The sequence below is a fragment of the Panulirus ornatus genome, chromosome 27 (genome assembly GCF_036320965.1).
Source record: "Panulirus ornatus isolate Po-2019 chromosome 27, ASM3632096v1, whole genome shotgun sequence".
Taxonomy (NCBI): domain Eukaryota; kingdom Metazoa; phylum Arthropoda; class Malacostraca; order Decapoda; family Palinuridae; genus Panulirus; species Panulirus ornatus.
In genome coordinates this window covers 20,729,006-20,753,314 of record NC_092250.1, presented here as the reverse complement: position 1 = coordinate 20,753,314, position 24,309 = coordinate 20,729,006, and positions in this window count along the sequence as shown.

The window sequence follows — 24,309 nt, the reverse complement described above, 5'->3', positions numbered from 1 at the left end:
CACACTATTAGGTCTTCGTGCGGTGAGCGCTACGCCTTAGTCGTGTCTATTTTTTGGTAAACTCTCGTGGCAAGTATGTTGTGAGTCGAGGGCGCGCCTCCAACCTTGCCATCCGTGTCATGCATGAGGGAACGTCAGTCGCAGCACAAGTACCAACCTCCTGCAAATTACACAACTTCCGTTGCGCTGATTTTAGCACGAGACGGAAGACACTGAGCTGCTGGGGAGGGCAGGAGACGGAAGACACTGAGCTGCTGGGGAGGGCAGGAGACGGAAGACACTGAGCCGCTGGGGAGGGCAGGAGACGGAAGACACTGAGCCGCTGGGGAGGGCAGGAGACGGAGAGTAGAACTTTCAAAAACTCTTAAATGACCTAGTTCAGTCTGATGGTCATGCTACACTGCTGTCTGCACGCAGGACTTAGTAAAGTAAAATGGTCTGTTTGATGAGCTGTTTATAAATACTTGTTATTGTAGATGTTGGACGGTAGAATGTTGAACAGCTGATCAACTTGGGGGTCTCCCAGTGATAGTCAGCCAGGTCGTATACGCTGCACAAACTTGACGCTGGAAGTAGCGCCGTCATTCTTCTCTCCATCTTTCTGTGTATCGGCTTCACCCCACTAGCTTTCATGGGATGGATCAGGCACGCACAGCTTCCGTATGTCCTTCACTCACACATCGTGAACCCGTCGTGCGTGTCAGAGATACACGGTCATCCACACATATACCGTTTCTTACATAAGTCAATTCGTCTGGTGAGACCGAGTGACGTCAGATGAGACCAGTGCCTCACTCTTTATACACTGCAACTCCTGACCAAGACTCCATAACGTCTGGGGTCATGTGTCACATGTGTGTCTTCCACATATTGCCCATCTATATAACTGTATGAGCAGGGTCGCTTGGAGGGGGTCATATTACCTCCTGGTCTGTCAACGCCACAAGGCATCACCACCTGGTGTTTGGTACATATATTATCTACTGATTCCAGTCTTCGTGCACTCAGGTACATGTGCTTCCAGACATGCTCGGGGACACATCTACCTGGCAGTCACCAACCGCTGCCCCTCACACACAAGAACAACGTAGGAAAGTTTCCTTTGCTGGTATATTGTTGCTAATTACTGGATCATCCTCCCATCCACTTGCCTCGTTGCTCTGTGATCTATACGTCTGAAACTATTATGGATATGGTCTAGGTCTTTTAATACGAAAATCAACTATACAGTCATCATCTGCTTTAGGGGCACGTTGTCCATCATAATATGTTCTGATAACGTAAGATCCGCCTTTGTAGACAATTTTACATGTGGTGAATAGATGAACAGTGCTTGGGTCAGTAGTGAGTTGCCAGGTTGTATTGTTAAGTAAACTCGTCTTCTGGACTTTGTGTCAGTGTCGTCTGCATGTGTGTGTGTGTTGTGGTCCTCGACTGTGTGTGCATCGCGCGCGTGTTCTCCTCGTTCTGAATCGTTCCTGCGTCAGGAGGTACACTTGCTGAGTAAGCATAAAGCATTTCTTGTGCCTTATATACATGTCCTGTGTAATGGATCACACACATGATGCATTACACACTGCATCTGTGCCACAGTCGATGTTAGAAACACATGTTCAGTATCGACGTGGCATAGACGTATGGTGTCCAGTTGTCATAATTCGTTAAGTATAGATGTTACACAGACGTATGGTGGCAAGATCAGGTGTATGCTGATAACCAAAGCTGATTATCTGATGGAGCAAGAGTGGTAGAATCATTACAGATAATTGTGACAGTCTTTCATGACGCATTTTAATACTGAATTTAGAGCAAGCTGAGACATGACTGGCCTCCGTCAGGATATTTGAGCTCATAGCTAGAAGGATCTCAGTCAGGTGAGGGCGAGCGTAGTGTGAGGTGAGACAACCAGACAAGGCAATACAGAGCTAGCAGGCATTCAGGGAGGGAGGGAGGCGGACGCGCTGCTCGTAACTTTCCTCTCTGAAAAATTGTTTATTGTTTCTCAAGGTTTTAATTTTGTGTGTGTAGTCCGTGTCATTAAGAGTCATCATCATAGGTACGTTGACGGCCATTACCTGCTACAGGGAGGTGAATAACTGTTACATTTTCATATAACATTCAAATAGAAAACGACTCGTACATGACAACACAGTAGCGTCAGGCCACGGAGGATGCAGCTAATTCCTAGCCTCGGTCGGCTCGCCTGATTATGTTATTGTGGTTGACTTGTTGTGGTGTGATTAATGACGGCAATTGTTGTGTTTCCATCATAACGACCCCCTCACCCTTACCACCACCACCCTTATAATGACGCGCTAATTGCTGTGTCACCCGCGTTAAGCAAGGGGACGGGGTAGGTGACGGAGGACGGGGGACGTGTTGGAGGACAGAGCAGATAACGGAGGACGGGTTAGGTGACGGAGGACGGTGTAGATGACGGAGGACGGAGTAGACGACGGAGGACGGGTTAGGTGACGGAGGACGGTGTAGATGACGGAGGACGGGTTAGGTGACGGAGGACGGAGTAGATGACGGAGGACGGGTTAGGTGACGGCGGATGGTGTAGATGACGGAGGACGGGGTGCGTGATGGAGGACGGAGTAGATGACGGGGGACGTGACGGAGGACGTGACGGGGGGGGGGGGGTAGTGTTTGCACGCTGGCAATCCAACCCAAACCCCTTCCCGTGCCTGGGATGAGTGTACCAGTCAGTAGTGTAACGAGCAGGTACTCTGTTACGCTCGTTTAGTCATCAAATGGTGGGTGGTATTGCTAGCGGAGGACGTGTGATTGACGACGAGGGCAGTAAAAATGTCGTTTCCTGTGATGTACAGACCTCGGACGAGCCGCCATAAACGTTAGATTGATCTTAGTGTACACACACAGACACACACACACACACACACACACACACACACCACACACACACACACACCGCACACACACACACACACACACACCACACTCACAAACACACACACACACACACACACACACCACACACACACACACACACACACACCACACACACACACACACACACACACTCACAAACACACACACACACACACACACACACACACACACCACACACACACACACACACACACACACACACACGTTGCACGTAGTATATAGCCAGTTATGAGAGCCTCTCCCCCAGAGTAACCCCAGCCCTCTGACCACTACACGTTATATAATGATGATGATAGTGATGATGATGACAGTAATGATGATGATAGTGATGATGATGACAGTAATGATGATGATAGTGATGATGATGACAGTAATGATGATGAAGTAATGATGATGAAGTAATGATGATGAAGTAATGATGATGATAGTAATGATGATGATAGTAATGATGATGACAGTAATGATGATGATAGTAATGATGAAGTAATGATGATGAAGTAATGATGATGAAGTAATGATGATGAAGTAATGATGATGATAGTAATGATGATGACAGTAATGATGATGATAGTAATGATGAAGTAATGATGATGAAGTAATGATGATGAAGTAATGATGAATGATAGTAATGATGATGATAGTAATGATGATGATAGTAATGATGATGATAGTAATGATGATGATAGTAATGATGATGACAGTAATGATATGATGATGAAGTAATGATGATGAAGTAATGATGATGAAGTAATGATGATGAAGTAATGATGATGATAGTAATGATGATGAAGTAATGATGATGAAGTAATGATGATGAAGTAATGATGATGATAGTAATGATGATGAAGTAATGATGATGAAGTAATGATGATGATAGTAATGATGATGATAGTAATGATGATGATAGTAATGATGATGATAGTAATGATGATGACAGTAATGATGATGATAGTAATGATGATGAAGTAATGATGATGAAGTAATGATGATGACAGTAATGATGATGAAGTAATGATGATGAAGTAATGATGATGAAGTAATGATGATGATAGTAATGATGATGAAGTAATGATGATGAAGTAATGATGATGAAGTAATGATGATGACAGTAATGATGAAGTAATGATGATGAAGTAATGATGATGAAGTAATGATGATGAAGTAATGATGATGATAGTAATGATGATGAAGTAATGATGATGATAGTAATGATGATGATAGTAATGATGATGATAGTAATGATGATGACAGTAATGATGATGATAGTAATGATGATGAAGTAATGATGATGAAGTAATGATGATGAAGTAATGATGATGATAGTAATGATGATGAAGTAATGATGATGAAGTAATGATGATGAAGTAATGATGATGATAGTAATGATGATGATAGTAATGATGATGATAGTAATGATGATGATAGTAATGATGATGAAGTAATGATGATGAAGTAATGATGATGATAGTAATGATGATGAAGTAATGATGATGAAGTAATGATGATGACAGTAATGATGAAGTAATGATGATGAAGTAATGATGATGAAGTAATGATGATGAAGTAATGATGATGATAGTAATGATGATGACAGTAATGATGATGATAGTAATGATGATGAAGTAATGATGATGAAGTAATGATGATGAAGTAATGATGATGAAGTAATGATGATGATAGTAATGATGATGATAGTAATGATGATGACAGTAATGATGATGAAGTAATGATGATGAAGTAATGATGATGAAGTAATGATGATGAAGTAATGATGATGAAGTAATGATGATGATAGTAATGATGATGAAGTAATGATGATGAAGTAATGATGATGATAGTAATGATGATGATAGTAATGATGATGATAGTAATGATGATGAAGTAATGATGATGAAGTAATGATGATGAAGTAATGATGATGATAGTAATGATGATGAAGTAATGATGATGACAGTAATGATGAAGTAATGATGATGAAGTAATGATGAATGATAGTAATGATGATGATAGTAATGATGATGATAGTAATGATGATGAAGTAATGATGATGAAGTAATGATGATGACAGTAATGATGATGAAGTAATGATGATGAAGTAATGATGATGAAGTAATGATGAATGATAGTAATGATGATGATAGTAATGATGATGATAGTAATGATGATGAAGTAATGATGATGAAGTAATGATGATGAAGTAATGATGAATGATAGTAATGATGATGATAGTAATGATGATGATAGTAATGATGATAGACATGTGCGTGTACACATACGTGCATCATGTGTTCACATAAGTTCACACAGGTACACACATTTACATGTGTTCACATATTTCTCACAGGCACACACATGTACGTCATGTGTTCACATAACTTCACACAGGTGCACACATGTACACATATATTCACATAAGTTCACACAGATGCCCATATATACACATATATTCACGTAACTTCACACAAGTACACACATGTGCATCATGTGTTCACATAAGTTTATACAGGTACACACATGTACACATATGTTCACATAAGTTCACGCAGGTACACACATGTACACATATTCAGGCCCACGCTGAGCTGGATGAGGCGTGTGTAGCCCGTGGGTCACACGAGGGTGCGAGTGATGATGGGGATTAGCAATACGACCAGTCAGCCAGCAAGTGGCAACACCAGCAGGAGGTCGTCCATTGTGGGCCTCCTCGGGGTCGATAATTCATTAGAGAGTCCTCAAGCTTTCAGTGGCCGGCAGGAGGAGGCGAACACCTCTTCAATAGAGGAGGAAACAGGAGGTAAAAAGTTGACTCAGGAAGTAGAGTCACTTCATCTACTCGCACTTTCTTAATGAGGATGACTCTGGTGTGGAGCTAGTGGGTGGCGAGTGTTCCTTCTGAGGCGGGGAGCAGGGGGGAATATGGTGAGGCAGCTAATGGGTACAGGTTGGGCAGACAAAGGTAAGGCAGACAGGATAAGATAAGCAGGGTAAGGCAGACAGAGTAAGGTAAGGCGGACAGGGTAAGGCAGACAGGGTAAGAATGCCCGACTAAAAGTAGGAGATTGGATGGATGGAGTTCATGGAGGATTTATTCCTGAGCGCTTTTGCTAGTGAGGCACGTAGCGCACATGCCTCACTTTACCGCACTAACAGAGGCAAGTACAGACCTCGACAACAGAGGATAAACAGAGATGAAGGTCGTAAGAACACTTGGGCTATGATGATAGCTTATTAGATGGTTAGCGATACATGGAAATAGACATGTGGGCAATAACATAGATTATTATATGTAAATTGAAATAATGTGTCGAATCTAAGTATATTTATGCTACTGGATATGTAACCAAAACCATGACAAATAATGAGATGATAACCCAGTCACGAACACTGTCGGAAATGCGGCGATGGTTTCATATCTTGCGTCGACTTGTAACTGGACATTTGGACTCATCTTACACTTGTTGTAACATCCATCGAGAAACTGACTCGTCGTAAGTGAAGAAACAAACTGATGATACTGAAGTATTACTCACGACTGAGGGGAGTGGAGCGCGAATCAGCTAACCACCCTGTTGCTCGTTACGACGATTGTGCTGCCGTAGCGTCTCAAGCCTACTGGTCCAGGCCCAGCAGGGTAGGAGGGTTATGCTGTCGTTCTTTGAGAGTTTACCATATATGTATGTACCTTGTATATATATCTACCTAGTTTATGTAGGTATATATGTACCTTGTATATATATCTACCTAGTATATGTAGGTATGTATGTACCTTGTATGTGTATCTACCTAGTATATGTAAGTATATATGTACCTTGTATATATATCTACCTAGTATATGTAGGTATGTATATACCTTGTATATATAGCTACCTAGTATAGTTAAGTCATAATGGTTGACTTCTTAAATACCTGTTATGTTCTACGTTATCTTCGTCATACACAAACTAAATGGAAGACAACCTTCATGATGGACTCTGTTTTGGCTTTAAGAGAATACTTCCATTTCGTTGTGATGAATATAAGGGATAAGCTGTGTCCCTTGCTGGGAGTGTGTGAATGTTCTTTGTGGCTATGATGAATGTCTGCTTGTTGACGTAAATAACATGAGTTATCTTAATGCATTAGAGAACAAATTAGAACACTACTGTAGGTACTGGGTCACACCAGCACTATTGTAGGTACTGGGTCACACCAGCACTATTGTAGGTACTGGGTCACACCAGCACTATTGTAGGTACTGGGTCACACCAGGACTATCGTAGGTACTGGGTCACACCAGCACTATTGTAGGTACTGGGTCACACCAGCACTATTGTAGGTACTGGGTCACACCAGCACTATTGTAGGTACTGGGTCACACCAGCACTATTGTAGGTACTGGGTCACACCAGCACTATTGTAGGTACTGGGTCACACCAGCACTATTGTAGGTACTGGGTCACACCAGCACTATTGTAGGTACTGGGTCACACCAGCACTATTGTAGGTACTGGGTCACACAAGCACTATTGTAGGTACTGGGTCACACCAGCACTATTGTAGGTACTGGGTCACACCAGCACTATTGTAGGTACTGGGTCACACCAGCACTATTGTAGGTACTGGGTCACACCAGCACTATTGTAGGTACTGGGTCACACCAGCACTATTGTAGGTATTGGGTCACACCAGCACTATTGTAGGTACTGGGTCACACCAGCACTATTGTAGGTACTGGGTCACACCAGCACTATTGTAGGTATTGGGTCACACCAGCACTATTGTAGGTACTGGGTCACACCAGCACTATTGTAGGTATTGGGTCACACCAGCACTATTGTAGGTACTGGGGACTTAAAAACAACCTAACCACTGTAGTTATACCTCCAATAGAGAGTAATCAACCAAATCGCTAACAATATAGCCAAGACTACCATGAAAGACCACCAGCATCACCATGAACACCATCACCACCACAATCGTCATCATGACCACCATCACCACCACTACCATCACCATTATCACCATTACTAGCCCCTACCATCATCATCACCACCACAAGGAGGGCAGTGTGCGCGCGTGGTCGGCGGGGTGTCCTGGCATCAATGGGTTCCGAAATAGCATCAATAGCGACAGAGTCCCATGAATGGCTGAAGAAATTGGCCTGAGTGGCGACAATGGCGAGGCTCAAGATCATTAGTTAGCGCCGAGTGCTGCTGACACTGCTGCTGCTGCTGACGATGCTGACGAGGGGGTGTTGATGAGGGCCCTTTCTTGTGGCTCCCGGCTCATTAAACCTTGTGTATATATATATATATATATATATATATATATATATATATATATATATATATATATATATATATTGAAGATTTATCTGTGATCTAGATCTACATCGACGAAGTATTTCAGTGGTAGTATGGGTGAAGGTGGGTGGAGGAGGCCAGTAGAGAGCGTACAGTGGACACAGTACATGGACATGGCAGGGTGTCAGGTGGGGCCACTGTTGGTGGGGGTGTGGGGGGAGGATTAGCATACATGCAGTACATGATGTGTAGCTACAGGATGTTGACGGCAACACAAGTAACAACATCTGTGTAATACAAATTATGTTTGAAATATGTCATACATATACAGAACATCTTGTTAACACTACAGTTACGGTATATATATCAACAAATTTCATACACATTGAGGTTTGTGATTATTAACAATCATGATGGGTCAACAATCATGATGGGTCAACAATCATGATGAGGTCAACAATCATGATGGGTCAACAATCATGATGGGCTTGTGTAACGTGCGCATCCAAAGTTTCACAAGAAGTATTTTTGGCAAATGAGTTTTCTGTAGACCCGTTTACATTGGCAGTATCTGGTATATAGGTCAATACAAGATATGTACAACGTCATGTTATATTGGGAAAGTGTGACCCCCAGGGGTCAGCCCAGGTCACGCCGGCACCTCTAGAGCTCTCCCGACACCTGAGGTAAACGTTGCCTCTGAACACCTTAGTGATGCAGGTCGCGACCCTACAACCCCCACTTGCTCGACGGAGGAACACTATATTCTGATACCCTCCAGGTCGTAAATACTGTTGACTCACACGGCCAGCGTCGCGACGTCAGGATAACACACTCGAGCCGTCATTATCACCTCAGGAGACACTCAGGCTGTGTCCTGAGGCAGCGGGGCGGCGGGTTCCTCCGCCGGAGGCTCCACAGATCCTGAAAGTGTTTTCAAATAGAATAATTAGTGAGTATCAGCGGGTCGGCAGGAGCCGAGGCATCAACAACCACATAAATGGGTTGAAGGAAAGGGGGAGTGGGTAAAGGGAGGGAGTAAAGGGATGGGAGGGAGGAGGAGGGGGGTGGAGGAGCTCATAAATCAGGAGGTAATGAGTAGTTATCGCCAGAGTTAATCTTGGGCTGGCCTGCAGAGCCTCCTGTGGCCACGCTCACTCAGTCTGCCTCAATTTACTCTTAGTTTAGCTTTAGTGTAACATCAGTTTAAGATCAGATGTGGCGTACATTGGCTCCCGGGCAGTCCACACTGAACCTGTAGCTGGTTCTAACTCACACTGGAGTCAGTCGAGGGTTAGTTTGACGTGTGTCTTCCCGCCGCACTCAGACCATACCTTCAAGTGACGCTCTCACTCCAGTCAGTCTCAGTCGATGTTAAGACGAAAACTCGAACCATAGATAATCTGAGTCTACACATACGTCCAGTCTGGTCTCGGGATTCTTTAAGTTTACCTCTGATCTCACCTCAATCCAAGTTCAGTGTAGCCTCAGCATATAGTCAGTGTGGTGTCAGTCCTTGCTTGCCCAACACTTTCTTTGTTTCCCGTCTGTAGTCACTCTGTCCTCAGCTTTCATGACTCTTTTCTTGGTTTAGCTCAGGATGTCAAGCGGCTCAGCTTCATATATCATGTTTAGTATCATCAGCAAGTATGACAGCTGCACTCGTTACGTCTAACCATTCTAAGGCTTGATTATTAATCACAATTACTTCTCTACTGAACTACAGTTCTATCATTGCCATGTGATTTAAGCTTAGCTGATAATCTTTGATGCGGAACTTTATCGAAAGCTTTTTGAAAGTCTAAGTAGATGTCTGGTCTAAGCTTCATTCTCACTGAGTCAAGTTCAGTCCAGTTCCACTTTGTCTTCATTCTGGACTGTGAAGTTTCCTCACCTCACCAGGCTGGTCCGGTCATCATACCCAGTCAACACGTTCACTCTGGTCACACGTCTGCTCAGTCTGGCATCAGTACAGGTTCTTCTCGGCCGTACAAGTACCCAGTGACTCGTCTCAACCACAAACTCAGGCTGGTTTTAGTTTGCGCCTAGTTTGTTGTTCATTACGATCCAGTCTACAATTGTGTCCAGTTCCAGGCTTAGCCTAATCCTGCCGAAGGAAGTAGTCTGGAAGCTTCAGCCAGAGTAGCGGCGAGCTGGAAGAGTCCTCAGACATAAAAGAAAACATTTGAATAATTGTCAGAAGCGAGGTATGGCGAACACCACTTATAACCCTCTGGCCGGCACTAGCCACAGACGCTTCACCGTCATCATCAGGCAACATCGTTATGCCACTAACTCCTCATCCACCCGCACACGAGAGGAGAAAGTGAGAGTTCACCCAGCTAGGAGGCACAGTATGGCAAGTACCGTGGTCTTGCGTGTCTGTATATCCCACTACCAGGGGCTCTGTCGCCTCCGTCGTTATATTCTTATGACTAGAGTTGCCGGAGTCGTCTTGTTGTGAAGGTACAGGATGCCGTCATGACCCCAGTCCTCACTCCCTGTGCCACGTCCCACACCTGGACCCACCAACCCTAGTGACCTACAATAACCATTCTTACGTATAGAAAAATACCTCATTAACGAGGTTTGCCGGTGCTGCCTCGAGGGACCGGTGAGTGGCATTCCGGAACTAATCTTGGGGAACATCACTCACTCACTTACGTACAATTAAACAATACGAGTAAAGGTCTTCGTTTTTCCCTCAGGAATTTTCTTGGTCGCTCATTCGTATTCCCGGCGCATCCAGCTTCCAGCCAAGCGCAGATTCCAAGGCGAGCTGCTGGAAGCCAAGATGGTGCTGGATAACCTCACACACCTACTGTGAATCATGGGCCCCCTGGTGCCAGGCGGCACGGGGCACGGTGGCTGCTGCAGTGGTGGCGATAGTGGTGATGGTGGTGGTGATAGTCATGATTGTGGTGATAGTGGTGGTAGCAGTAGTTGTGGTGGTGGTGATGGTGGTAGTACAAGTAGTGGTGGTGATGGTGTCATTGGTACAGGTGGCGACAATTGGTAGTAGCAGTGATGGTAATGGCAGCACTAGTGATGGTGGTAGTGGTAATGGTAGCAGTAGAAGAAGTGGTGGTGGTTATAGTTGCAGAAATAGTAGTGGTGGTGGCAGTGTGTGGTTGTAGGGTCATGATGGTGTAAGATGTGGTAGGGTGGATACGACAGTGTAAATAGCTTTACTGGTGGATGTAGTAGTGAGAATGGCTGTACTGGTGGATATGGGACAGTGAGAAGTGGGTCTGATAATGTTGTAGTGACAGGGATGTGTATGGATGTGGGACGAGTGGATCTGGAAGGATATAAGTAGGGATAATTGTATGGATAACAACCCGGGATCTTGTATGGTTGTGGAGGTGGAAGAATCTTGGATAATGGTGGGTAGTAAGGTAGGTAAGTGGTGATGGTATATGTGAAAACCACAATAATGGTAAGTAGTACACTGGATGGATCGATGTGAGTGCCACGATAAAGGTATTTGATGGTACAAATATACTGGTGAGGTACGGGGATTGGTGGTGAAAGCGGCAGCAAAGTGTTGGAAGGACTGACTGCCGATAATGGTGGACAAGTGAGTGGTTCTAGTGAGTGGAAGTGAGGTTGGTGGTTGGGTGAAGATGATGGTAATTGTTGATATGGTGGATGTGGGAGAGACTATTACCGAGGTCAGTGGTTGCCACGGTGGTCCTGAGTGGTGGCAGTGATTGGCGGTGGTAATTACAGTCAATTTCATAAAGTTATGGAGGCCATTTGTCGCACATGTAATGTGTGGGAGTAATATTGGTGGCAGGAAGGATTATAGTGATGTGTGGCTCTGGCCTCATCCACTTCAGTGGGGTATTGTACATATATTTATAACTTAAACTGACGTAGTAACACACTCTCTCTCTCTCTCTCTCTCTCTCTCTCTCTCTCTCTCTCTCTCTCTCTCTCTCTCTCTCTCTTCATACAACATTATCATTAAGGGAAGGATATGTTGGATTAAATCATCACAGGAATTACACCTTAAACTTATAGTCATCTAACCCACCACTGGGGGGCTGGGTGTCCTCTGACCCACCACTGGGGGGCTGGTGTCTTCTGACCCACCACTGGGGGGCTGGGTGTCCTCTGACCCACCACTGGGGGGCTGGGTGTCCTCTGACCTACCACTGGGGGGCTGGTGTCTTCTGACCCACCACTGGGGGGCTGGGTGTCCTCTGACCCACCACTGGGGGGCTGGGTGTCCTCTGACCCACCACTGGGGGGCTGGTGTCTTCTGACCCACCACTGGGGCGCTGGGTATCCTCTGACCCACCACTGGGGGGCTGGGTGTCCTCTGACCCACCACTGGGGGGCTGGTGTCCTCTGACCCACCACTGGGGCGCTGGGTATCCTCTGACCCACCACTGGGGCGCTGGGTGTCCTCTGACCCACCACTGGAGGGCTGGGTGTCCTCTGACCCACCACTGGGGCGCTGGGTGTCCTCTGACCCACCACCTGGGACGCTGGATGTCCTCTGACCCACCACTGGAGGGCTGGGTGTCCTCTGACCCACCACTAGGACGCTGGGTGTCCTCTGACCCACCACTGGAGGGCTGGGTGTCCTCTGACCCACCACTGGAGGGCTGGGTGTCCTCTGACCTACCACTGGGGCGCTGGGTGTCCTCTGACCCACCACTGGAGGGCTGGGTGTCCTCTGACCCACCACTGGAGGGCTGGGTGTCCTCTGACCTACCACTGGGGCGCTGGGTGTCCTCTGACCCACCACCTGGGACGCTGGGTGTCCTCTGACCCACCACCTGGGACGCTGGGTGTCCTCTGACCCACCACTGGAGGGCTGGGTGTCCTCTGACCCACCACCTGGGACGCTGGGTGTCCTCTGACCCACCACTGGAGGGCTGGGTGTCCTCTGACCCACCACTGGGACGCTGGGTGTCCTCTGACCCACCACCTGGGACGCTGGGTGTCCTCTGACCCACCACCTGGGACGCTGGGTGTCCTCTGACCCACCACCTGGGACGTTGGGTGTCCTCTGACCCACCACCTGGGACGTTGGGTGTCCTCTGGCTCACCACCTGGGACGCTGGGTGTCCTCTGACCCACCACCTGGGACGCTGGGTGTCCTCTGACCCACCACCTGGGACGTTGGGTGTCCTCTGGCTCACCACCTGGGACGCTGGGTGTCCTCTGACCCACCACCTGGGACGCTGGGTGTCCTCTGACCCACCACCTGGGACGTTGGGTGTCCTCTGGCTCACCACCTGGGACGCTGGGTGTCCTCTGACCCACCACCTGGGACGCTGGGTGTCCTCTGACCCACCACCTGGGACGTTGGGTGTCCTCTGGCTCACCACCTGGGACATTGGGACTACCACTCACGGGACACAGGTCAATTTGTACACGACGATTGTCAAGGCAAACAATCACTGAGACATGACCACGTCAGCCAGCCCAGGGATCACTAATACAGAGCTGTCCTAGTGATAGCAGGTCCTAGCCACACCAGGGATCACTGATACGGAGCTGTCCTAGTGATAGCAGGTCCTAGCCAGCCCAGGGATCACTGATACAGAGCTATCCTAGTGATAGCAGGTCCTAGCCACACCAGGGATCACTGATACAGAGCTGTCCTAGTGATAGCAGGTCCTAGCCACACCAGGAACCACTGAGACAGAGCTATCCTAGTGATAGCAGGTCCTAGCCAGCCCAGGGATCACTGATACAGAGCTATCCTAATGATAGCAGGTCCTAGCTACACCAGAGCAGGTTCTGCTCCACCAGGGATCACTCAGTCAGAGCTGTCTTAGTAGTAGTAGGTTCTAAGAACAGAGGCAGTGATGGAGACGATGGGAGACAGAGGCAGTGATGGAGACGATGGGAGACAGAGGCAGTGATGGAGACGGTGGGAGACAGAGGCATTGATGGAGACGGTGGGAGACAGAGGCAGTGATGGAGACGGTGGGAGACAGAGGCAATGATGGAAATGGAGGGAGACAGAGGCAGGATCCCGTCAGACGGGTGTCAGTGGACGGGAGGGGGAGCGGTAGACAGGTGGACAACACTCACCCTCTCTCTCAATCAAGTCACACACTTTAATGACTCTGTTTTCACATCGGTTCTCGCCTTCCCCGTAGGTCCGCGTTTAGACGAGATGGTCGCGGATACCCGCGCGGTAGGAGCCGAGATAAGAGAAGATAGTGAGCCATTACCGACATGTCCTGCCGCCTGGGGATCACTTATCTCTCTGATGGCTGACTTGACGGAGTCGTACACGACCCACACTGCTCGCTAGCCTCCTACCTCGCCTCGTGTGATTGTGTCTCTGTTTGTTTGGCTTCATCCACAACACACACTGCTGAGCGGAGGGACGGGAGGCCGGCGCCCTATAATACCTTCGAGTATAATCTAGTGTGAGAGGACGAGAGGTTTGAGTATGATGTGGTTGATCCTGGGGTAGTGTGAGGAGATAGTGGGCCTCAGTATGATACTCACTAATCTAGTCAAGAGTGAGAAGACAGAGAGCCTCAGAATGATATGGTCACGTCTGGTCTGGCGTGACTGGACCTGACCCAGAGTGAGGTACAGGTGACCTGCTGACACGAAGAGGAAGAATTCCATGACTTGTGATGTAAACCTGAGGAAGGAGCCGCTCGCAAGGCCGAGACCTGCTGCTACCAGGGTGTGTGCTTGTGGTCAACCCACACCCTCTTCTCCTACCACCACCATCCTCACACTTTACCCACTGCCTCCCCCCCTCTGATGCCCCTCCTTTACCACCACCACTCACAACCTCCTCCCCCTCTAATGCCCCTCCTCTACCACATTTCTCATTCTCAGATCCATCAGGAATGTGACTAACATTTCTTCCGCTTATTCATGTTCCATCAACTCCATCACCTTCGTCTACTATGATGACGCCATCTTCAAACCGTCATTATCATCACTTTCATTATCACCATCCACTTCTCTCTCTCTCTCTCTCTCTCTCTCTCTCTCTCTCTCTCTCTCTCTCTCTCTCTCTCTCTCTCTCTCTCTCTCTCTGACGCCCCGACTTTCCTCCTATCTTTTGTGACCCTCCTCCATCATCCCCTCCTTGACCCCTCCCTCCCTCCGTCACCCTCCCCAGCCGAGCATCATCTGATACGGTGTCATTACGGGAAGTGATTACGGCTGGCTCTTAATTGTGCTGTCGCCACCGTGCGAAGTGCGAGACGTATGGGTCCTGCCTGGCCCGGGCGACCGTGCGACGGGGAAGGCCAGGCTGAGAGAGAGAGAGAGAGAGAGAGAGAGAGAGAGAGAGAGAGAGAGGGGGGGAGAAATTAGAGGAATTAAAGTAATAGATTCTCGCCGTGTGAGCGTTAGGGATATAGTGTGTCGTGACATTCGTATATGACGTTCTCACTCCCTGTGTATCATGCTAGTGACCAGCCCCACACACGCCACAGGATACCTTCTGATGGCCAGTTGAAGTCTCCGTCCATAATGCTGGTGCGATCTAAGATGTGGCGTATGTAACGTGAAAAGTAAGAGCGAGAGTGAGAGCCAAGAGCCAGATGTGAGAGCGCTGACCTGGTGTGAGAGCCAAGAATGAGATGTGGTGGTGTCGTGTGTGCACAGTGGACGTGTGCTGAACGCGTGACGAGAGTGGACCATCGCCACAATATAGTGCTGACCGTCACACACACCAACAACCTATTAGATGAACTTTGTTTACATACAGAAATACTTGTGTAAAGCATCCCACAAGCCTCATGGTTATATTTCATTCCTTATAGAACATTATGCTGTGAAGTGTGATGATATAACTGTATGTATTGCTATACTGCAACACTGTAAGTTCCGACTGTAACCATGATTTCAAACATTCCAGAGTATATAGGATTATAATCATTATATCATATTATATTGCACCACCGCATGAGGGTCATTACATATCTCTGATTACCTTCATTGTTCTCAATATGCACGAAGGAAATTGTAGCACTGACTTGCACCGAGTCAGCCCTACGTTGCCACTGTGGCGATAAACCCCGGTAAAACCCGTCCTCCTTGATCCTAATTGTTATTTATATTAATTGGATTCACGAATGATAGCGAGTATACTTAATGAATCATCACTGTAAGGGTTTACAACACTACGAAATCTGAACCATTTTTTTACGCGTCTTGCAACCCAAGCCAAAACCTGGTTATAAGATGGTTGGAACAAGCTGGAGTATGTGACGTGGTGCTGGCTAATGAGGAGGGGGTGAGTCTCCCCAGTGCATTATGTATTGAGTCATTTCCTGGTCTAAACTACAAGGAATAATAAAGTGTCAACTTGACCTCACATGAATCACACTGCTACGGTTCCTACAGGTCCCGTGTTGGTAGGTATGGCACTGTGAAGGTTCTCTGTAATTGCCAACATGAAAGAGTTACAGTAAGGCCGAGCATCGACACAGCTGGTGTGTGCAGACTTGAGCCAGTTCCTCGTTCACAGGTTTTCTACGTTAATCAGGAAATGCTCAATAATTTTCGCGTACATATTTAAGATCTCCAATGCCTCTACATTTTTGGCCCACTTTGTTCTACAGCAAAAACGATAATCATAGAACACAAGCAGAGGAGAAGGTGGGGCGGCAGAGGCAGTGTGGGATGAGGGAGAAGGTGGGGCGACAGAGGCAGTGTGGGATGAGGGAGGGGAGGGTGGGGCGGCAGATGCAGTGTGGGGTGAGGGAGGGAAGGATGGGGCGACAGAAACAGTGTGGGATGAGGGAGGGAGGTAGCACTGGCTGAGTGGGGGTAGGGAGGGGATGGCAGAACTTTTGGACGTGGCAGCACATCCTCTCATAGATATTCTATAAGAGAGCACGAAGGGAAAATATATGCCAGCCAGACGGTAAGAGCTCTGGCACCAGGAGCAGATCCTGAGATAGACAGTCACAGTTAAGGTTGATTTATTATTGATAGATAGATGTTTGAAATATTAGTTCAACACTGATGTTGAGGTTGAGATATTCTGTGTTTTCTCTATCTTCCTTCCTTCCACAGCTCTACTATTACACTTTTTCTTGTTATCTTTATATTGATAATCTTCGACACTGAATCTCATACAAGTTATCGAAATTATTTAGTATTTTGGCACCTTATGTTCAATTACCTCGTAGTGAGTGTTTGTAGAGAGAATGATTTTAGGTCTTTGAGTCCTTCCTGGTACGTTATACCTCTCAGTTAAGTCCTTCCTGATATGGTTTACTTCTCAGTTAAGTCCTTCCTGATATGTTATACCTCTCAGTTAAGTCCTTCCTGATATGGTTTACTTCTCAGTTAAGTCCTTCCTGATATGTTATGCCTCTCAGTTAAGTCCTTCCTGATATGTTATGCCTCTCAGTTAAGTCCTTCCTGGTATGGTTCTCTCAGTTAAGATAAAGTTTGGTTTGTTTTGTGTTGGTTCTAACATTATAGGTTTCGTCTCTGACCATCTGGCTTATAACCAGAACTGAGGACTAGACTCCGACTGAGTTATGAGCAGGGCATTATACATGGTGAGTGTTTTATACTTAGTATTAGGTTATATTTCTTGTTATGAAAGTGTTGGCTTTATCACATGCAGCCAGTCGTTGTTTACTGCATTTAAGGCTGTTATTGATAATAATGACTCTAAGGCTTTTTCTTCTTGAACTTCTACGGTTGGTTTCCCAAACATCTTATGTAATCATCATCTAGATCAGCAAGCACTCTTCCTCGACTGGCCTATATTTCCTAGTCTCGTGTCTTGGCAGATTTAGTCTGTGGTGGTAAGTCGTACGTACGTGCGTGTGTGCAGGCGGTTGATGTATGTGGTGAAGGGCGCGGTTCCTGGTCACTACACTTGTTTCCTCCCTGAGGGCTTGTCTACTGTATCTTATGTTATATATTTTGTGGAAGGCTTGACGAACGTCTCAGTCACTAGTATGTGAGGAAGTAAACACGATTCATGATTCCAGGAACAATGTTCATGATCAGCTTCCACTTTACTGTGATATAATCATTTTGTCTCAGATTATTATTTGCAAAACTTTTCCTGGAACTGAAGTGAAGCCGAGTCAATGGCAATTCAAAGTACATTTAATATTTCATTATTTACAAAATGGACGTTAGTGTCCAGTCACTGGACAACCTTCCTTCCTGCAATGATTTCTTGATATTTTTTTGTCTACATTCTGCAGACCAGTCGACTTGTTTACGTTGAGAATATCTTGATATTCAAGTACTTCCTGTTGTTCAATATCTTTCAGTTCTAATGTTTCGTTCAGTAACGAAGCCATTTGCTATATAGTCGCAACTTTTTCTCAAGTTTTAAACGTGATTAAAGAATTCCTCTAGTTTTTCGTTACCTTGTGAAATATAGTTTTTCAAAATGTTTTTTGCCCTTTCAGATTATCTTCGTTCACTTGTTTATCAATCCTATGTACATTTCCTGGTAATGATGGTCACCACTTGAATTACATACCCAGTATGTCCTCCTGTTATGTGAAGAGTCAACTATGGCCAAGCTGTATCACTGGCAGTACAGCAGCGTCAAAGCAATCCTCATTTAAGAGTTCACATTTCCCTGCTGCTGGAAGTAGCTCACACTTGGACTGCAAGAGCTTTTGAAAAGTGATGTTTGGCAACAGCTGGAATCTTACTGAAAACTTCCTTCTGGAATCTTTCATAAAACTTCCTTCTGGAATCTTTCATAAAACTTCCTTCTGGAATCTTTCATAAAACTTCCTTCTGGAATCTTTCATAAAACTTCCTTCTGGAATCTTTCATAAAACTTCCTTCTGGAATCGTTGTTAACAAATGAACTCTAGTTAGTTTTTGTTTATGTATGCAGCCGCTGGCAACGCTTACCTTAGACAACGTATCTTCACCTTTGATCCTCAAACGAAAGTTCTGTGTTCTTCACGTGTGTTCAACCCTGACCACCAGCTCCACTCTGATCCAGATGGTCTGGCCTGGGTCGTGTCTCCAGGTCTACACATCTAACATTGAGTATCAGAGTTTTTTCTTTCAATCAAAACGACATTTTACAATGAAATGTATAGTACTGTGATGACTGCATTCTTCCCGACCTCACAGGTGCTAATTAGGTCTCTTCATATATAACATTATAGCCTCTCTCGTTCGGTCTTAGATCATTTGCGTTATGATAAGTCTTCAGTTTGGTTAATTAGTCTGTTTCTCTCGTTGTCACAGATCAGGTTTTCCCATTTTCTGTTGGGTTCGTTAACACCTCCTGCCATCATCGCTTCTCCGGTATTTACTGAGAATTTGGTTTCATATTAGAAAGCATTCATGTTTTCTACACATTGTTTGAAGAATCGTTTCATAACCCTTAAAGCAACTTTGGATCTCTTATTTGTAATTTCCATAAATGATGACTGATACGTATCAATATCTGTGATGAATTATACGTATCAATATATGTGATGAATCATACGTATCATGTGATGAATCATATGTATCAAAATCTGTGATGAATCATACGCATCAATATCTGTGATGATTCTTATGTATCATCATCAGATTTTCTGACAATGTTTACATGTAGTTTGTGTCCTACGTAGAAGATAACGACTCTAAAATTTTAAAGATTTGTGAATTCCATCTTTCAGAGAGACCCTAACCCAGCATTGCTAACTCCCCTTATATCTGTGTTATTCCGAAAACACAATTTTGTTGTTATTGTTATGAGGTCATGTTTTTATGTCAACCAGACCGACCATATGATGTCATACTACAGTGTTATATGTTCTCCCTCATCATATATGTTATACTGCAGCGTTATATGTTCTCCGTCATCATATATGTCATACTACAGGTTTATATGTTCTCCCTCATTATATATGTCATACTGCAGCGTTATATGTTCTCCCTCATCATATATGTCATACTGCAGCGTTATATGTTCTCCCTCATCATATATGTCATACTGCAGCGTTATATGTTCTCCCTCATCATATATGTCATACTGCAGCGTTATATGTTCTCCCTCATCATATATGTCATACTGCAGCGTTATATGTTCTCCCTCATCATATATGTCATACTGCAGCGTTATATGTTCTCCCTCATCATATATGTCATACTGCAGCGTTATATGTTCTCCCTCATCATATATGTCATACTGCAGCGTTATATGTTCTCCCTCATCATATATGTCATACTGCAGCGTTATATGTTCTCCCTCATCATATATGTTTTCTTCAGGCAGGCTTGACGACTGTGTCCGAAGCTTTGACGTCAGAGGTGAAGGAGGAAGGCAGCCGGAGGTGAGGAACGGAGGCAACAGTAGGTGAGGAAGGGAGTGAGTGAGGGAGGAGGGGTTAGCAGTGGAGGGAGTGAGTGAGGGAGGAGGGGTCAGCATTGAGGGAGGGAGTGAGTGAGGGAGGAGGGGTCAGCAGTGAGGGAGGGAGTGAGTGAGGGAGGAGGGGTCAGCAGTGAGGGAGGGAGGGAGGGGTCAGCAGCAGTAGTAGGTGCTCGGTAAATGGTAGCCACAAAGAGACCGCCAGAGCCAGCCAGGAGGGACGCGAGAAAGACACACTACGGCTGAAGGCTGGACAGTCTTTTTGTCTGTGGAGGCGTCTACAGCCTTCATGTGTGAGACCTAAGTTGGGGTTCCTTTGCGGGCGACTCTGAGACCGCTACGTTCCAGGGTTCCTGGAACCATTAGCTCATGGGCTTTTCCCGCCGTTCACTTTACATGGGTGAACGAATGGTTTGGGGAAAATGACCAAAGCCTGAAAATAAAAGCAGCTGGCGATTGTAACATTACCAGTGTAAGCGTTCAAGTCGTTATCTAACATCGATGGGCGGGCCAGACTCAGGCGTGTGGGCTTTGGCCGGTCCCACCGTCTTTCGCTCAGTAGATGGCAATTTTAGGATTCCTCGTTGTTGATTAAAGTTTTCAAAGTCATTCTTCAGCAGTTTTATGAAAAAATCTTTATGTTGATACAAAATGTAAAAAACATGCTTAGTTAGTGTGACATATGTAACACTAAGACAGTCTAATCCGCCATAAACGTTACACAAGACTGACCATAGCATTGCTGGAAGAATATGAAAACATTCCGAAATTCTGGCGAGGATGGTGCGGCGCAGCATCATGGCGGCAACGAGTGAACAGCGCGAAGCGCAACGTGCCCAGAGTTTTTATACTCATTAACGCTAACATCAGCTTCTGTACTGAGGAACGCGGCGGACACTCCGAGTTAGTTATTTCCTTGGAGTCCGGTGGTCTCGGCCACGCTCCGTAAAGCTACAAGGATGGACCGCTCTCGATAACCTCTGGAGAGGTGCTGTCCACACCTGAGATGGTGTACCACACTGATGGGATTTATGGTTGTGTTTGGCTACTATCAGCGGTCCTTATGTTGCTATGGCGAAGGTTTTCTGGTAACTGCAACAGTTCTGATAACGCATTTTTCAACCCGACATTTTTACTGTTCTCGTAATAACAGAAGCTGGTCACTTGCATCGCTCAGAGAACACTGAACCAAAAGTTAGGGAGATACTCTTAAAGATCGGGCCTGTGGCCGCGCCATGGGATGAAGATGGGAAAGATCATGGAAGCTACACTTACCTCATGGGGGATACACCCACGACGTCATATATCATCACCACTGGAAAGAGATGGAGACTTCCAGCCACTGTTGATGTGACACGACCTCACGTTTATGAAGGCTCGTATATGGCTAATGTTATACTCCTCTGTCTAAACACACAAGTAACTTATATGTTACACAGTCTGAGTTTGCAGTATATGTACAACCAACATATTTACTCCGTACATGTTATAAAGAAAATATGACCGTCATGATTTAGCCAAACTGAGGAAGGTTTACTGACTGGATGAAAGCCAGAAGAGAGGCTCACTGGGGAGTACAAGAGGCAGCCTCATCAACGGTTGAGTGAGGGTACAAGAGGCAGCCTCATCAACGGTTGAGTGAGGGTACAAGAGGCAGCCTCATCAACGGTTGAGTGAGGGTACAAGAGGCAGCCTCATCAACGGTTGAGTGAAGGGTACAAGAGGCAGCCTCATCAACGGTTGAGTGAAGGGTACAAGAGGCAGCCTCATCAACGGTTGAGTGAAGGGTACAAGAGGCAGCCTCATCAACGGTTGAGTGAAGGGTACAAGAGGCAGGCTCAACAACGGTTGAGTGAGGGTACAAGAGGCAGCCTCATCAACGGTTGAGTGAGGGTACAAGAGGCAGGCTCATCAACGGTTGAGTGAAGGGTACAAGAGGCAGGCTCATCAACGGTTGAGTGAAGCGTACAAGAAGCAGGTTCATCAGTGGGTGAACGATGGCTATAAGTCGTAGGTTGATGGCGTTCACAAAGGCTTCATTGATTTATTCAAAGTCAGGAAGAACTGTTTGTACGTTAATCACCCTAACTCTCTGCTCCTCAACACTCTGGTGTCACTTGACTTCACCTCACCCGCGGGTCATCGTGAGGCAGCAGTTGGTGCAGATGATCCCTACACATGATCGGCAGGCTCGGCTATGCCGACCTTCTCCCATCTCTTTAGCATTCCAACTGGACAGAATAACTTCAGTGCAACGATTATTAGTATATAATGGGCAATCAAAAGCAAATTTTGCAGGTCATTCCATTGTACATCATCTTCCAGGAAGACTCTGGGACGCTAGATGGATTACATTATTTGTTACGCCATGATAGATTAAGGAGTTAATGCATAGTGAAGACCAACACAAACTGGGTACTAAATCGGGTAAGTGTCAGTGTCAAACAGATACTTGAGGTGCATGAATATTACAGACGCCAACCATCCCTGAGGATTTCCACCACAACCTGACGACAACCATCCCTGAGGATCTCCACCACAACCTGACGCCAACCATCCCTGAGGATCTCCACCACAACCTGACGCCAACCATCCTTGAGGATCTCCGGGTGTTGACAACATATTAATACGTCTAGAACTATAATTAACTGACATTGTCAACCTCCTGGATAAGATACGTTGGGACACAGGTGATGTAAACTGGATCAGGTTTCTGGAGGAAGTCACTTTTGTCAATACATATTGTAACTGTAGGGCTAAAGTGCTCCTGGAGGGAGACAGTCTCTCCAAGAAAGAGTAAAACAAGCTATGTATGAGAAGTGTTAGGGTGGCTGGCTACAGAAACGATTCCTTCACTTACAATGAATGTAAACGAAATGTATACATGACACGTAAATCAAGAGGCGGCTAATAAGATCATGAACTGTAAATATGATCTCATGGGGACTGTAGGGAGGAAACTGTGGTTAGTGAAGGATTAACTTCTCATAATGTGAAGAAAAAGAAAAGGAATTCTTTAGATGAAGGAGGAACAAAATATTGAAGATACAGTGAGATTGTTATGTTCTGAATGTGGTTATATGACCAGACTGGTAAACAATGGTGGTCCTTGCTGAAGCAATATTTGCACTCGGTGATGCTGCCCATAATTCGTCGATATACGACAAGGAAAAGTTATTTCTGGTGACAGAATATTATGAACTAGATATGAAATATTCAGATATTCAGAAATGTTAAATCTGATTAAGTTAACAGAACATGACGAACTCTCACCATAATACTGAAGGAAGTAAGCTGGACCAAGCATAATGACGACGAACATATCTAACTGATCACTACAGTAAAATGCTGCCATCTGACCGGAAGTTCCCACAAGTAAAAGTACTCACGGGATCATCCCATCTGCTGGATCTCGTTTTTTATGTAATATGTTGGAAATCATCAGTAGGGAAAACATACTCGAATTTCTGGAAAGTAATGAATTAGTAACGATAGTCAACGTTGCCTTTCTATAGAAAATTATTCTTAACAAATCTGAATAAAATTTTTGAAGATCAATAGACAAGTGAAACTCAAAATTACCATCACATGATAATGACTTCCAAAATGGCTTTCGACGAAGCAGAACATAAAGGATTCTTACGTATCATTAAAGACCACGACAGAGAAAACTGAATCTCCTCATGGAAAACTGCTTATAGAAAACGTATTTGCTTAGAGACAGGAGATAAAGAGTGTACGGCTCTTGAGTGTCAGCTTTCGAGTGTGAGGAGAGGGAGTCCACACGGCTTAGTGCTCGAACCA